The 18396-nt window shown below is 34.4% G+C and overlaps 1 protein-coding gene and 1 long non-coding RNA gene across 2 annotated transcripts in view; both read right to left on the reverse strand.

Annotated features, from left to right (window-relative positions):
- LOC128986901 (uncharacterized) overlaps positions 1–18396 on the reverse strand; it is a 126569-nt gene that overhangs the window by 46690 nt on the left and 61483 nt on the right. The gene's annotated exons all lie outside the window — the stretch shown is intronic.
- On the reverse strand, positions 7938–13181 carry LOC128986929 (uncharacterized). Its single transcript, XR_008490175.1, has 3 exons — positions 12864–13181; positions 12331–12498; positions 7938–8378 (listed from the first exon to the last, which is right to left on the reverse strand). It is a non-coding gene; the product is annotated as an uncharacterized LOC128986929 (long non-coding RNA).

Raw genomic sequence — 18396 nt, forward strand, 5'->3', positions numbered from 1 at the left:
TTCAGGACCTCGTACAGCCGCTAAATCCTGGGCTGGCTTTGCAACGGTAAAAATACTCGGGAGGGAATAATCTGGCTCTGTAGATCTTCTGTACGAAAGATCCTGTAGTTACACAATAATCATCGTTATAAACCTTAGTTCATCCCTTACTTTGACAAAATTCGTTTATTTTATTCTGGTAAGGAGTTTTAACAACATAGCACGGCGTATTAGTGAAGTACGTGTTACTGTATAGGCCCTAACTGTATGATTTCACTTGATAAGATATGCTTACTTTTAAACCCCTACATGCATTCTAAGTCAATGGTCCCAGATTATCTATCAACATACCGCAATCTTTAGCAATAAAATAAACAGGGTGTATTCAAACAAACCCCATGGAAAGATGTGTTTGTTTCTTACGTCAAAACAATTCAAAAATTTGTATAATTACGTATAATCTATGTATTGACAAACAAATCACCTATAAAAGATCTAGATTTTTATCTGGATTTATTTTCTTGAGGATCACCTGAATATAGTTTTAAGATGTTTCCTCTTGGATTTTGTAGAGGGTGTTTTGTTATTTATTACTTTATTCTTGTTATCTAACCTTCTTCAAAATTTAATAACATTAAACCACTTACATATTACCAAAATAAAACAAAAATTAAAACTGGCTCCAGACTTTACAAGGGGACAAGGAACAAACTTACTGTACAGTACTTGCACTATTGCAGTAAAAGCTGAAACGTTCGAACAATAGTGTGCATTGTAACAAATGTGAAACCTCATCCAAGGGTTATTGAGAGAACGATTAACTCAGTGCTAGTGCATTGTTAAGGAAATGTGTATGCTATGCAGACATTTCTGAAAAATTGGAACAAAATAAAATTGTATAGTTTAAAATCATATTCTAACATAGAATTCAAAATAATCACTAAAGTTTATGGCAATAACTGTTATAAATTTTGTTTCATCTAAAAACACAGAATAAGCAATATCTATCGAATAGTTTGAACGACATATTATTTATGACGATTCCGTGCGACCGCAGTTGAATGTCGATGAACAGGTTCGTGGGCGAGTCGCAAGTGTAGAAACCGGTTTTGGTGGGACGGTTACAGTAGGTGTCAATGTAGATAAGCCGAATCTTCTGTATGAATATCTTATAATTCGCCGTGCTAGCGCCCTTGGCATCATAGATCAGAGGACATATGTTTATTGGCGGGTTCTACTCGAGGAGAGAGTGAGTCAATTCAAGAATGTTTACAAAGTTATGAAAATAACTATGCAAATTGCTGGATTTAACTATGAAAAATTATGAACACGCATACAAATATAAATAATTAACTAAAACATTACAAATTAAAACCATAACTATGTATTTTTTTAGCATCTGCTCTTTCTATCTGTGTTGAATGTTTGCATACACCTTATATGATGATGCTGCATAAAACAATGAAATTCATCCCATTGCCCCTAATCAATTGGTTGACCGCTCCAACGAATCAGAATTATGTCGTCGAGTTCTGTTATAGTATGTGTATATAGTGTGTGTGTGTGGGTTTCTTCACTAACCTCTACCTATGTAATCAGCTGCACGGCTGCACCGATGGACCTGATGGATGCACTCAACTCCTTGAAGTCCTATACTCCCACCTATACCTGAGTTGATTACATGCTGACGGAAATTTAATCACCATGGTCGAGAGAATGGCTTCTCGACATCTCCATTTGGAGAGACCGTCGTTGTGATACTGGAGGGTCAGACTGGAGACGACTTTCATCTGTCGAGACGCTTCAACGAGGCGTGAGCACCGCAGATATAGAGTGCTGCAACAACGGTCTCGGTGATCGTCTTGAGTTGGTGAAGGACGCAGCCCGTGGTGGTACGTAGCAGATACATGACATTGGAGGTTTTGTTAAAATATTCTTTTGAAAAGAAGGCAGCATTCTTGAAAAAGCAAGTTTAGAAGCATTCTTAAATACCTTTATACATTTTGATAGTTCTATAAGCATTAAATAGTAGCATTGTGTCACATGCAAACAGTTTTATTGATTTACGTGAACCTCAGCCAATATTCTACTCTAGTTTAAAAAGAAAGTGTATTTGGTCTCAGTACCAATTGAGTTTGAAGTAGTTACATCCTTTCTCTGACATTGTGGTGAGGCCGTTATAGGTGTCTGCGTTTGTTTCAAAGTTTATTAATCAAGTAACAGAAATCTGTATTTCGTAATTTTTTTTAGATAAACTGGCATTAAGGCGCTAGATGAGGTGATGGTAATGCAAATGTTTTCAATATAAATTATATCAGAGGACTTGACGACAAAGAGCCAACGCTCGTGTTTATATATGATATGATACGTGAAGAAAACAATACATACTCTGTTTTACAGAGGTTGTAAAACAGCTCTGTAACAGCATCGGTTGGTATTGTTTACCAAACGACGATATCATAGGAATATGCGTATTTTTTATAACACAAAATATTTTCCGTTGGAGCAGGGGCAAAGAGACTAAATGCTCACCATCTGGTTTGTTTTGAAAATCATAGAGATGAAGTGTTTACCTAGACAAATTCGTCCTGAAAATCTAAAGTTTATAGAGGAAGCGTATGCCGAGAAACGGTTATCTAATGCTCTTAGACTTTAAATAAACAGCACCCGATGATAGGCGAACACAAAGTTATTGTCACGAAATTTTGATATGTTTGAAAAACTAATTAGCATAATGGCTAAAATATGTAAGGAAAAAAAAGTTTTTAATTTTGGAATAAGTGGACTGTATTTTTTATTGGTGAATTTTTTTTACTTAAAAGGAATCGCTTACTGTTTGTGGTTATTTTCTTTAAAGTTAAATACAAATTTTATAATAATTTTCGGGTAGACTTCCATATCTGTTGGCACAAACAACCGAATGAAAATATCGATCGATATTGATTATTTGATATATCGTTTGGTTAGTTAGGTAAGGTTAACCTAAACTAACTTATATCGAATGAAACAATCAAACAATCGATATTTTTCATTCGGCTGTTTGTGCCAACAGATACGGAAGACAACTATAATTTTCTTGGCTTGGTTTGGATTGAGTTACACTGCTCTTCATGGATCTTCATTTTGGCTTCCCTCTAATTCGTCTTCACTGTCACATGAGTTTTCAAATAATTTAATTTATATAATATATAAAACCTTTGACTATTAATCTTACTAATAGTATAAATGTAAAAGTTTGTGTGTTTGTTTGTTTGTTTGTTTATTTGTTTGTTTGTTTGAAGTTCAATATCACGCTTTAACTACTGGTCGGATCGGGCTGAAATTTGGTATGATGATAGCACACGTTCCCGATTAACATAATATATAGACATATTCTTATCTCAAAAATCCTTTTGGGGCCCCACCCCAGTGGCTCTAGAGTCTCCCATGTTAACCTTATTATTCATATTTAAAAGGGATTAAAGAATTTTGTCAGCCGTTTCAATTACACAAGTTGTTTTATGATATTCAATATTATTAAAAGTTATAAGGTTCACCAACAGGGTGCAGCACTAATATTTTATTAGCGAATTTCCCTATTGGGAAGTAGTTTGGCTTAAAATACCTACTTTATACGGTCGCCATTTCATAAACAGTACGTTATTAAAGTATTGCTATTACCAGTGCACAATAAGCTATGTTCTAGCTGCGTTGCAATCCCATGATTACTTAAAGCCTGGCCCTCTATTAAAATAAAAATAAAAATAAATAAATAAAAACTATTACTGTAGGTCTCATGGCCTACCTAGGGCCGGGACCGATTTACTTTTTCATTTTGATGTCCCCAGAGGCCAAAAACACAATTAGTTCAAATTTTTATATATTTTAATATATATATAGGCCTATATGTCCATCCGCACGATAACTTGAGTAATTTTTGTCCGATTTTGATGAAATTTGGTTTGAAGGTGTAAGGCCAAAAAAAAAAAACTTACCGTAGGTCTCATGGTAAGACCTAGGCCCGGGACCGATTTACTTTTTCATTTTGATGTCCCCAGAGGCCAAAAACACAATTCGTTCAAATTTTTCGACAATGGGAACAGGGTTTAAGGATTTATGGGGTGAAAATGGGTTTTTCTAATTTTTCCCCCTTAAAACAAAAATTTTTTTAAATTTTTCTCCAGATCTTTTTAAAGAGCTTAAAAAAACAAATAATTTATTATATCAAACTGTTTTTGTACGGTGATTAATAACAGAGAAAATTCAAAAAATTGTTAATTTAAAATTCCCATGTTATTCTTAAGGCTTGGTTTCTTTGAATCACGCAGCGTCACTGCGGGATGCGGGATGCGCGATGACGTAATCACGCAAAAGTCTGTTGCAGATATTGCTACGGTGGTGTTTTCTCTGACTTCACGTGCGCAATTCTCTGTGATTCCCGCCAATTTAAGCCGGGTTTACACTATGTAGCAAAAACTGCTATATAACTTTTGCTATATAACATTGTTATATAACTTTTGCTATATAACATTGCTATATAACATTGCTATATAACTTTTACGATACAAAAAAGTTACAGACAATTTTGTGATTCCGGTGCCCGTGCTATATGTTATATGTAGCACAACCTCATTTACATTATGTATCGAAAATGTCGAGCCGAAGAGACATTGTTCGAGGCAGCTATCACGGTGATCGGAAGTCAGAAGCGGAAGCGATCCATAATTAAAACGCGAAATAAGACGATGGTAGATTCATTCAAAAATGTTTTACGTATGACCACAACGCCGGTTGTCCACGGAACAGTTCAATTAAAGTTTATAATAGCATCCCGATCCCACGCACTGTCGCTTTACAGTCTTTCCATTGTAAACAAAGATCCCCGAGCAAAAACGTCCGTACACAGGAGGCTACAACTGTGAACTTTTGTGAACTGTTGACACTAAATGCTACATATAGCGGATGCTAGACGAAAAATATTTGTATAACATTGCTACATATAGCAATGTTAGATGTAGCATGCATTTCTTTTGATCTTTACCGACTCCCGATGGATAGCACAATTTTTGCTATATATAGCAGAATCTGCTACATATAGCAGTGTTATATAGCACTTTTGAAAAGTGACTTTTTCTACTTCTAGCAAATGTTATATAACATTGCTAGATGTTACACAAATCTGCTATATAGCAGGTTTTGCTACATAGTGTAAACCCGGCTTTAGTAATGCGTGATCCCTTTGCGCGACGCACTGAAGTCTGGGATCCCAGACTTTTTGCGTGGCACGCAGTAGTTATTCCAATCTCTTCATCTGTTGGTGACTGATAATTGTGTTGTTAATGAAACTGCAACTATGAAATCCAAGGTTTTTACTGCCAAGTTATATGAAAAGCGTTCACTGTTCAGTACTATATTGTTTCACCCAAAAGAACTACAAGAACAATGGAATCAAGAAGAATTGTTGACAGTTAATTGTGTCAAGCACAACATTTAAAACGGTGAAATAGGTCTTTTTTAGCGAATTTTCCATATAGGGAATAAGCTATTACCGTAGTACTCATACTCATACTCAAAACAACTATAATATTGTGGTATAATTACCTCGTCACCGTCAAGTAATCCAAATGATGTGATGTTAGGCTAAAAACCTACATGTTTCGCCGTTAATACGGCATCGTCAGGGTACAAACACAGTAAGACATTGCTGTCACACGCATACAATAAATAAATAACACGAAACGAATTACGAACATAACATTTAGATAGGCCTATCACACGACGCGGACGGTCCCGGTGCAGAGGTACCCTGACGATGCCGTATTAACGGCGAAACATGTAGGTTTTTAGCCTAACATCACATCATTTGGATTACTTGACGAGGTAATTATACCACAATATTATAGTCATTCATAGTAATCCAGGGGCCATCAACATGGAATCAAAATAGTGGGGTGGGATAGCTGAAAAATATTTCACATCTGGCAACCAACGCGCCCCTTTGGATTCAGATAGTACATGCGTAGACGAGTCCAAAAAGCCCGGGACACAAATTTTTCGGGCACTCTATGTGTGTTGATGACGTAATCAAAATGGCCGCCAAAGTTATGTGACACGATTCTACATTTCCCTATATAACTCGGGTTCATATTTTAATAGTGCTCTACATGTTTAGTGATTATTAATCATTCCCTGTAGCAGCTAACCTAGGTACTCGTTAAACATAAATGTTAATTTAATAGATTAATTGAAAGTCAATCCAGGCAAATGGAAATTCGCGCTGCAGCGGGGGTATTTTCATATGACAAAATAGCTAATTTGAACCAAGCGGCAACAAAAGCTGTGATGCACAATCAGAACTGTTAAAGTAGGATTGTTCACAGTCAAGTTTATGTTTTTAATTTATAAATAATGTTTTGATATTGTGCGAATATTCGATCATTTACTTTTTTATTGTTTAGGTGTAGTGATAGAACATTATGGCTATGGTATATGTGTTATACTAGCTTCCGTAAATTAAAAGATCCAAACTTTCTCAAACCGTGTCCTCTTCCATTGCAAACATGAAGCATGAGTATAACTACAATGAGCATTTTATACTTATAGGCCAAACTGCGTACGAAGGACGGGTATTCTGCTAGTACAACATAAAACTTATAACTAAAGAACGGCTGGACCGATTATAATGATTTTTGATTCGTTGGGTTCGTCTTCGTCTCGATTAAGATATAGGCATATTCAATTTTAAATTTAATTTATCCTCAGGGCTAAGTCCCATTGGCCTGTAAAGTGTGTATGTTAAGCTTATGGAGCTATTGGAAGAATGTAAATAAACAAATATATTAATTGAAGTCAGCTGTAAATACTTTATAATTTGATATTTCAAAGAGCAGAGGTTAAGATAGGTTCTGCTTCCAAGATTTTTAAGTTGATTATGAGAATACTGTACAGTAGTTTTATTGGTATACTAGCTGTACCCACGGGCTTTGCCCCGTTTAACTTCATAAGTATTCGCATTGCTCAATCACGTCCTGGTTGAAGTTCGTTCGCTACGGTCACTCATTCGCTACGCTCACTCACCTTTTGGATGCAAATTAGCTGTTGTCATAAATTTAAAAAAGTTATCCCTTTTATTGTTTATAATACTTTGATAAAGGTTTTCATGTTTTAAATATTTAACATTGGAGAATTCAAACCTTGTTGCGTGCACAGGTGTGCTGTGATTGGGGTTTAATACATTTGGACTTATTCAAAAGTAAAATATTTTTCTGTGCTGCACTCTGTAGAAACACTGTGGCACTATTTCAAATCATGACTAATGCTAATACAGAATATTGTGCTTATTCAAATGTTCAAACCTACAAAACAGTTGGTGAAAGTAAACATCTGCTTTTAAATTATATTTATTTGTAAACATTGTGGATCAAAAAGTCCACCTACTAAATATATGATAGTAAGAAAATCCATTTTGTAATAGGCAGGTGACAGACGTCTTCTGTTATGATTTGTGACATTGGCCCACTTAAAACCCTAGTGAAAAAAACATTAGAGGATCATTAAAAAAATACGTAGTGATACGTAGTTGTAATTGGGCCAACTAGACATCACTACGTACGTAGTGATATCATTAGGTAACGTAGTGATGTATGATCATTAGGTAACGTAGTGATGTCTAGTTGGCCCAATTACCACTACGTATCACTAGGTAATGTTGAGTGATCTTTTGCATAGTGATGTCTAATGATTTTGGCATGGTGGTGACAAATGATGCAATCAAATCTCGTCAGACATCACTTACTTATTGTCTTACTCACACTAAGATAGTCAAAAAGATAACATGTTGCTCTTAAGTAACACTTACCACGATCAGTGTCATGTAGGATAACATGTTGACCCTTACACAGACATAAACTTGTGATGATATAGGCAGAAAAAATTTCTAGAGACAAATTTCAAAACTTTTATCAGTAAAATAGTGACAAAGGTAGCAAAAAGTTAAATATGTGACTAAGATTGCACAGTTAGGGCCTATAGTAACTACGTACTTTGATTCATAAAACAAACAAATGGGTTTCAATAACAAAAAACACCAAACCCTGACTATTCGGAAGATTAGTTACAGACACGGTACATGACAGTTCTGTCCCCATAATTTCAGTTTAGCAGGAATTTGTTCAATATAAAAATTATATCTTTAAAATGAAACCAAGCTAAATAAAATATGTTGATTTAAGAATCAGAATAAAGTTTACTTTTGTTTTTAATAATTATTAGTGTTTTTAAAACTAGGCCTATTAGGGTTGGGATTTTTTTGTGATTGTGACATTTTTTGTGAGATATAACTTTTCACTGCAGCACAACGCAGGACCACCTCGCTTTCTGTTGGTGGAGGACCTCCTCTCGAAAACGTTCACAGAAAAGTCCTGAAAAGGCATACACCAATAAAATAAAAAATGACCAATCAAAAATATTTTGAAATCTATATACAGTAGAGTCCCGCAAACTCGGCGTAACGTGGATTGGAAGGGTGCCAAGTTTGTGAAATGCCGGATTATTGGGAACTAGGGTTAAAAATAAGATCAATACAATTTTAAAGCTTTTTAACCACCTTTTTTATATAACAAGCCAGTATTAAGTGATCAGATATAGTACAACAAATCCTTGGTACAGAGTTGTGAATTATATGACTTGACCTGGCTTGAGTCAATGTTTAACTCGGACTTAAAAAATCACTAATTATCTTAGCCAGGTGATGGCCGAGTTTTCCAGACTGCCGGGTTATCGAGTGCCGAGTTTGCGGGATTCTACTGTATTGTCAACGCACCAGAACAAAAATTCGGCTAAACTATTTATTACAGAGTAAATAAGAAATCCACGCTATTAAATACTAAACGGGTTTTGGGCAGCAATTTATAGCAAAATTTTAACTCAAAAGTTGAAAGTTTGCCTAGTGGTCATTCATTTACTACTACTGGAATGTCAAATATAAATAAAAATTAATTGTATACCTACTACCTTCTGACAATCCCATTCACTGCTGATTTTCGATGCGTTTTTGTCAACACATCAGATATCTTCAGGCATCCACAATAGCTTTGTCATAAATATTAAAATAAAACTGTCACTAGATACAATTTACCCAAAATACATTTAACAAATAACAGGTAAGGCCTATTGTTGTAGGGGTGTCCCATTCCATGTACGCACACAAATTAATTTTGGCCCAGAACTAAAAGACGTGGCCACCGGGTCTAATACAGTTTATTCAAGATTAATCAGTGTGGCAGATTGCGTGTAATAAATATAAAGGTTACTTACAGTCTTCGCAATCCTGTTAGTTGAGCACTACGGCCGTTTCGGAGATAACTCCATCGTCGGGTGCGTAGTCATTATACACTAATCTGAGCTATTTACATATTTACATTTCTTACGTGGTTTCTTCATTTTCATTGCGTCAAAGTTAAATAAATAGTACATACAACACAAAACACGGACACGACACGAAAACATTAAGGCACGTGCACGGCTAAAAACTGACGACCGACTGAACGAACTTTATCACTGCAAAGGTTTGGTGGACGACTGGAACAGCTGATAACACGTGTACCAACATAGCTGCTCAAATTATACCTTGTCCTGTTTGATTTGTATTATTTTCTCAAAAATTGGATTGGCTGCTGAATTAGTCTGGGAATTAATTATTAAGTTCGGTTCTTTAGCTGTACTGGTGTAAATGTGGAAATTTTCAATACAATTAAGTTTGTGACCTTTGCTACCAATGTGGAGTATTTCTAAACTATTAATTTCAGAGTAGTCGTGGCAATACTGTTGGATGTGTTCTGCATAATTTGAGACAGGATTTGGTTTCTTGATAGCACTTATATGTTCTTTATATCTGGTCTTAAAACATCTACCAGTCTGTCCGATGTAGTAGGAATCACATTCTCCGCATCTAAGCTTATACACGCCTGACTTTTCTAGTATAGGCGTAGTATCCCTTTGTCGTGGAGCTGACAACTTACGTTGAAGGTTGTTGCTAGTTCTGTATGCAACTGAATAGTTATGCCTACTAAAAGGACGAGTTGCTAAACGTTGGTTGAGTTTACAGAACTCTAGTGTCACGTACTTTTTATCAGTTTTTTCTTTGGCAATTTTATTATTAGCTTTACTCTTGATTCTCCTGTGCAGTTTATCAATCATGTCAGAGCTGTAACCGTTATTCAAGGCAATGTATTTTATTGTGTTAAGTTCATTTCTATAGTTTTCTTCACTTAAAGGTATGTTAATCAATCTGTAGAGCATTGAATTGTAGGCTGCAATTTTGTGAGAGTGGGGGTGATTAGAGCTGCTATGGATGGTTGTGTCTGTACTGGTCGGTTTTCTATAAATATTAAAAAGGTGTTTGTTATCGGATTTTGTTATTGTCAGGTCAAGGAAGTTGATAGAGGAGCTTTTCTCATGTTCTATTGTGAATTTAAGTCTAGGATGGATATTATTAAGATATTTCCCAAACAGGTCAATTTGTCTGTTATTGCCTTTGAATAAGCAAAGTACGTGGCACCGATACGTCGACGACGTACTTTGCTTATTCAAAGGCAATAACAGACAAATTGACCTGTTTGGGAAATATCTTAATAATATCCATCCTAGACTTAAATTCACAATAGAACATGAGAAAAGCTCCTCTATCAACTTCCTTGACCTGACAATAACAAAATCCGATAACAAACACCTTTTTAATATTTATAGAAAACCGACCAGTACAGACACAACCATCCATAGCAGCTCTAATCACCCCCACTCTCACAAAATTGCAGCCTACAATTCAATGCTCTACAGATTGATTAACATACCTTTAAGTGAAGAAAACTATAGAAATGAACTTAACACAATAAAATACATTGCCTTGAATAACGGTTACAGCTCTGACATGATTGATAAACTGCACAGGAGAATCAAGAGTAAAGCTAATAATAAAATTGCCAAAGAAAAAACTGATAAAAAGTATGTGACACTAGAGTTCTGTAAACTCAACCAACGTTTAGCAACTCGTCCTTTTAGTAGGCATAACTATTCAGTTGCATACAGAACTAGCAACAACCTTCAACGTAAGTTGTCAGCTCCACGACAAAGGGATACTACGCCTATACTAGAAAAGTCAGGCGTGTATAAGCTTAGATGCGGAGAATGTGATTCCTACTACATCGGACAGACTGGTAGATGTTTTAAGACCAGATATAAAGAACATATAAGTGCTATCAAGAAACCAAATCCTGTCTCAAATTATGCAGAACACATCCTACAGTATTGCCACGACTACTCTGAAATTAATAGTTTAGAAATACTCCACATTGGTAGCAAAGGTCACAAACTTAATTGTATTGAAAATTTCCACATTTACACCAGTACAGCTAAAGAACCGAACTTAATAATTAATTCCCAGACTAATTCAGCAGCCAATCCAATTTTTGAGAAAATAATACAAATCAAACAGGACAAGGTATAATTTGAGCAGCTATGTTGGTACACGTGTTATCAGCTGTTCCAGTCGTCCACCAAACCTTTGCAGTGATAAAGTTCGTTCAGTCGGTCGTCAGTTTTTAGCCGTGCACGTGCCTTAATGTTTTCGTGTCGTGTCCGTGTTTTGTGTTGTATGTACTATTTATTTAACTTTGACGCAATGAAAATGAAGAAACCACGTAAGAAATGTAAATATGTAAATAGCTCAGATTAGTGTATAATGACTACGCACCCGACGATGGAGTTATCTCCGAAACGGCCGTAGTGCTCAACTAACAGGATTGCGAAGACTGTAAGTAACCTTTATACAGTTTATTCGTTAGCCTAAATGTATTTTTAGTAATCAGAGTTATTTAGGCCTACATTAATATTTACTAGTGGTGCAGGTAATTCTTGGCCTACACCGTTCTGATTTTTGCTCAACAATCAAACGTAGCATAGCCTAAACCCTTTTATTTTGAATTTTAATTTTAATCGATATGGTACAGTAAATTTAATTTTAATTTTACTTTACCATCTTGACTAAAAACTTATAATCGCTATAACAACCCGTTCCCATAACCTGACTTTTCTGGTTCACAAACTCATTCAAGTCTATTGTCATCTTTAGACACTCATATCAAATTTCATCAAAATTGGATCAAAACTACTCGAGTTACGAACACACACACATAACTTACATAGCAAAAAATATGCATTCTTAATACTGCCATGAATAGGTTGTATAAAAACTCAAAGAACAATAGGCTATGGCAACTGGAGACAACACAATGAAAATGTAAATTGATCCCTAGGCCTTTCCGTGTATACGGTAATAACTTATTCCCTATGGAGAAATTTGCTAAAGTAACTTACGCAAGTTAGCTGACTTCATGCAGATTGAAAAAGATAAAATAACTTATATCCTTCCTCCAGCCAACTTATAAGGCCTACTGGACAGCAATTTAGTCAGGAGTCAGGAGGATTTTTAATCGTCTTCACTGCACCCAAACTACTTCCACCAAAACTGCACAGGTATCTTGTCTAAAACAATAAGGAGGTTTTGTAAATTATATGTAAATGCATCCATTTTGCCTCTTAAAAACACCTAATTCATGAGCAAATAATTCTTTCTCCAAGTTATTTAGAGTAAAGCAGTTCTGCAGTTTAATGATTCACCCCAAAATGGGCCTACAACATACAATTGATATAGACTAAGTAAGTTAAGTTTAGCCTATAATTTTATTGTAGATTGTATACAACATTAGGCCTATACATTTGGTCAGGTGTGCATAAGTAAAAACTGTAACTATCCTTAAAACCTGTTTTGAGGTTTCTTGTATTTAATTATTTGCAAGGTCTAGGCCTAATGTCCTCAAATACTAACTTATAATCACTTTTATACTTACATGCTCTAAGGATTAAAACGTGAGAAGATGTAGGCTATGTCAATACTCAGTCACGAAATAACAACTCATAACATAATTGAAACTGACACAGAACTGTAATTTGAGGTTATCTTCCTTGTGTACTAACTGTAGTCTTGATGTTTATGTAGCTTCCATAGTTGTTTCACTAACGTACTCAACTATAACGAACTAGGTAGTTGTCACACATAGATCATTGTATTTTTCCTCTAATAGTTTTGAATCTGATTGCAAATAAATACCGAAATAAATAAACTCGCCGAGGACGGCTACGGTTGCCTTGGATCCTTTGGACGATTGTGTCCAAGTGTCCAGTCCTGAGTCCACCCGACGTTGACTTGACAGTTGAATTTGAAATTGAATGTTGTCGTCTGACAGACGGTCTGACTCTGACTCCAGTTTGCAGTTTGTGCGCATGTAGCGTGCCAAGTCAAGTCCAAGTTAGAGACTTAACATATTTTTAGTGTTTTATTACTCTTGAAATAAATTAAATTTACGTTGTATTTGTATTTACTAGTAATAATAAATTATTTGCCAACCCTCAGAGTTTTACTTTTAAAATAAACTCAACTTTAAAATGCATATGTCCCCTGCTTGAAATGTGTAGTATAGCCTACATTCAGAAAAATGAAAAATACAAAATGCTACAACCTACAACCTACAACCTACACTCTACACTGCCTCCCAGACTAAAATTATGATGTTATTACAATTTCCAAGCAGAGATTACTTTTCAATTTTAAAAGTTAAATATTTAAAAAATATGTAGTAAATAAAAACTTACAGGACCAGTATTATTGAAAAAAATCCAAAGAAAATCTTGAATTTTCATAGTAATCTTACTTTTTTCCTAGCTCATAAATAAATAAAAAAAAACTGAGTTCTTAATTTAAGGTAAAACTATTAGTAAAACAATTTTTTTTTTTCGTGTTTGGCAAAATTAAGTAGCAGATGATCACTAGACACTGATTTGAACTAATATCATTACACCCTTAATTGTATCATTAAGTAACCAAATAATATCATTAAGTAACCAAATAATATCATTAAGTAACCAAATGATATCATTGAATCACCTAATGATATCAATACTAAAGTCACTAGACGAACAGAGATCACTAGACATCACTTCAAGTTCACTGATGTCTAGTGATTAATGTCACTAGATTCTCTAATGATACCACTTGATATCATTAGACATCTATTGACATCACTATGTATCTAATGATATCAATACAATATGTAGTGATATCATTTAAATGTCTAATGATTTTCTATTGTTTTTTTCACTAGGGAACCCTCTGGGGCAGAGCCCTTTTGACGGATCTGCACCAAACTTCACTCGAACCATCCTTTAAAGATGCTTAATAATGCCTGAAAGTTTCATTACAATCTGTCGAGCGGTTTCGGAGTCCATAACATATATACACACACACACATACATACATACATACATAGTTCCTCTTTTATAGATATAGATTCTCATGGACACAGAAGGATCATTATAATATATAAATGTTTTGTAATTATTATAAAATATCCTTGTGCAGTCTGGGAATATACAAAATTTAAAAATTGTGAACTTTTCCATTGATGCCATGGAGACAAATATATATATTAAAAATTAAAAACATAGTTAACAAAGTACCACTTTTAAATATTTATTTTATTCAATGTTTTTAATTTTTATTATATTTAGTAGCCCTAAACATGCAAGAAAATAATTTATATGGAGTGTGTGTGTATATATACCGGGTTTTCTCCATGACCACTCAGTACTCACTATTACTACTGGGATGCACTCCAAAGTAAGACTATATCCACTTGGATAATTACCTTGAGCTCTGCCCCACGGGCTTTCAAAGATATGAGGAAAGGTTTTTCAAATTAAACATTGATTGGATTTCATAGTAACCATGACGATACTCACAGTGTTTTACATTCATGTTGACTAACTAACTAATGCATTTATTTCACAATTCCATCCACACAGCAGGTTTGCCCATTAAAATTATGTGATGGAGTCATTGACTTTGGAAATAAGTAAGATACCCATGCTGTATCAACCAAAGCTTTGCCACTGAGTTTTCAAAGTTAAACTCATTACATTATTTTATAAATAGATTTTCATAGAAATTGAGTTATAATAACAATGTTTGCATGATTTACTAATTTTAATTATTTTAATAACTTTTTTTACAAATTTGTCTGGCCCAAAGATGTAGATGTTGTTTTAAACAAAGAGCATTTTAACAAATTTGAGATAATATTTACAAACCAGTCACTTTTGTTGATAAATTTCTAATTTTTAAATTTAATTCAAAGTACAAATTTAACTGAGGGTTTACATAGAGGTATCTTTTCTTCTACCATTGGCTTTGGATAATACAAGTACAGTAGACTTTAAACTTATTGTAAAATTGTGATAATATTAGTGTCTCAAATAACAATAGTGAAATGTTTCATTAAAGAAAGGTTGTGGTTTTTCACAATTTTGCTGATATCTGTGTGTAAATATGTTCAAAATCGTTCTACTCTACAATATTTCACGGTTTTTAAGATTTAACACTATGGAGAGATATGTGTGCTAATGGTTGGTCTAGAATTTTCTTGAAAGAATATCCCAGATTTTCCCAAAATGTTCATATTCTGGATTTTTAACAACTAATTTCAGAGTACACTCTAAAAGCCTCATATGAGATTTAAAGACCCTATATTTTTCCCTAAAATGACTGGACTAAATTAGTTAAGTTGAAATACGAAACAGGTAGCTGCAAGTGTTACTTTCAGAAAAATTTTTAGAAGTAAATAAAACTTTATAGTAATGTACATAAAAAATTTAATGTGATTAATAGGTTTGTAGGTTGGTGGAAGGTAAACTAATTGACCCTTTTCAAAGTACAAACATAGATTAAACATACTCTCTACAATGCAGTTTGTTGTGGTATTTTCTTAAGATATAACCACTGTTAATACAGTTGGTGTAGTTCTCAGCAGCCTGTATTGTGGCACAGGAAGAAGAGAGAGGGCATTATTATGGGTTCCACTCAGAAAATGACTTTGATTGTCAGGGCTGTGGAAATATTCTCTGAAAAGAATTGAGGCCTTGGTTTTATTTACATTTTGTTGTTTTGTCTACAACTCTAGGATTTTTGTAAAATGCCACCTAATAGAAAATCGTTACTTTTGACTATTGGGTTGCAGGTCTAGGATATTTGTGATTCATGATTTTTTCAAACAAAAAGGCTGAAACAAAACTAGCCATTTTACTAAAACTAGACGCCGTCCAGTGGTTGAAAACTCGACCAAAAATATTTAATATATACAGACTATTTTCACCCCACGCTATAAATGAAACATGTGATTGGAATTTCTTCAATTTGTTTTGATTTTCTGTTTATATTTCGTTGTTATTTCTTCACCAGCATGTCAACCCTTAAGGCCCATGTTATTTTTTTTTAAATTTTGAACTCCTTTGTTGTGCTTATTTTTGAGTCTATTTTAATTTATAAAGGGATTCTGCACACCTACACAAACACACTGATAGGATGTGATTAGATTGTGTACACTAATATTTTGAGAAAATGTAAAGATATGCTAACAACCTTTCACAAAAGTACAAAAACATCATCATGTGCATATAATGTACAGCTTAATTGGAAGAATTAAGTTACTTCAAATCAAAACAGGAAGTTCACTGTTAGTAGATTGCTTTGATGAAAATAACAGGATATTATATGTACATAATATTAGTTTATTCTTACAAAGCAAATCACATAATATCTTAATAATCTCAATAATGTAAAGGCAACATTCTTTATTAATTATGAACCACTTTAGATAGTTAGATGACGAATATCTAGTCTCCTTGCAAAATATACTCCATCATAAGATATAGCTTTTTGTGTCTCTTCCCAAGCTAAGCAGTATTTTTTCACCAGTGAACGGAGCATCTGAAAATTAAAAAAAACCTCTAAAATTATGTTAAGTGAAAACCTCATATCTTTGCAAAATGACAAGAGTAGACCTATCAGTGATATTGTTATAGCTAGTCATCATCAGAAACATCAGTTGCATATGGATTCAATGGTGTTATGACACATATACCCATGTCCAGCCAGATGTTATTAGTGTGATTACATATCCATATTTAGCGAGTTACAATAGTGTGATGACACATACCCATGTCTAGTCAGATGTTAATAGTTTGATTACACATACATGTATCTAGCCAGATTTCAATAGTGTTATGACACATACCCATATCTGGCGAGTTACAATAGTGTGATGACACATCCATGTCTAGCCAGATGTTAATAGTGTGATTATACATACCTGTATCTAGCCAGATGTCAATAATATTGTTATGACACATACCCATTTCTAGCGAGTTACAATAGTGTGATGACACATACCCATGTCTAGCCAGATGTTAATAGTGTGATTACACATACCTGTATCTAACCAGATGTCAATTATAGTGTTATGACACATACCCATGTCCAGCCAGACGTGAATAGTGTGATTACACATACCTGTATCTAGCCAGATGTTGATTATAGTGTTATGACACATACCCATATCTAGCGCTAGCCAGATGTTAATAGTGTATGATTACACATATACCTGTATCTAGCCAGATGTCAATTATAGTGTTATGACACATACCCATATCTAGCGCTAGCCAGATGGTAATAGTGTGATTACACATACCTGTATCTAGCCAGATGTAAATTATAGTGTTATGACACATACCCATATTTAGCGCTAGCTAGATGGTAATAGTGTGTTTACACATACCTGTATCTAGCCAGATGTAAATTATAGTGTTATGACACATACCCATATCTAGCGCTAGCCAGATGTTAATTACACATACCATCTAGCCAGATGTAAATTATAGTGTTATGCAGGGCCGTATTTAGAATCTATGGGGCCCCCAGCTCCTCTCATCAGAGAGGCCCCTCTCTATATTCTGATTCTTCAAAGGTTGGAGCTTAAGGGTTTATAAATGCTAGATAAGCACCCGCGATTGCGGCGGAAAAGATTTTTGGTGAAATAAATTGATCAAGAAAAAATATTTGAGGCCCCATGTGAGGCCCCTTCCTAGGTTGAGGCCCCCGGCAACTGCCCTGTCCGCCGTTAGGGAAATACGGCCCTCAATTCAATTTTAACAATAAAATGTAGGTGAGTGAAAATTTAAAAACGTACCTAGGTTTTCAGGAAAAGCACTTTTAAAATTTTTTTTTCCGTTTTTCAAAACTTTTTTAATTTTTTTTTTTATTTCATTGACATTTGAAGTTTTATAAAATATCCATGGTAACGCAATATCTTTGGTGATTTTTTATTAATAGAGCATCTTTGATGGAAAAACACGAAATTTTGTCACGACCATCACGGACATAAAACTGAGTATTAAAAATAGTTAATATTATTTTTATAACTATGTTTTGCTATAAATTAATTTACTTTTATGGCCATTATACAATAATCAGCTCACTAAGCTTTTGGTATA

This window comes from Macrosteles quadrilineatus, unplaced genomic scaffold, assembly GCF_028750875.1.
Source record: "Macrosteles quadrilineatus isolate MER2022 unplaced genomic scaffold, UCM_ALF_1.0 Scaffold_1__1_contigs__length_201487025, whole genome shotgun sequence".
In the NCBI taxonomy this organism is placed as follows: Eukaryota; Metazoa; Arthropoda; class Insecta; order Hemiptera; family Cicadellidae; genus Macrosteles; species Macrosteles quadrilineatus.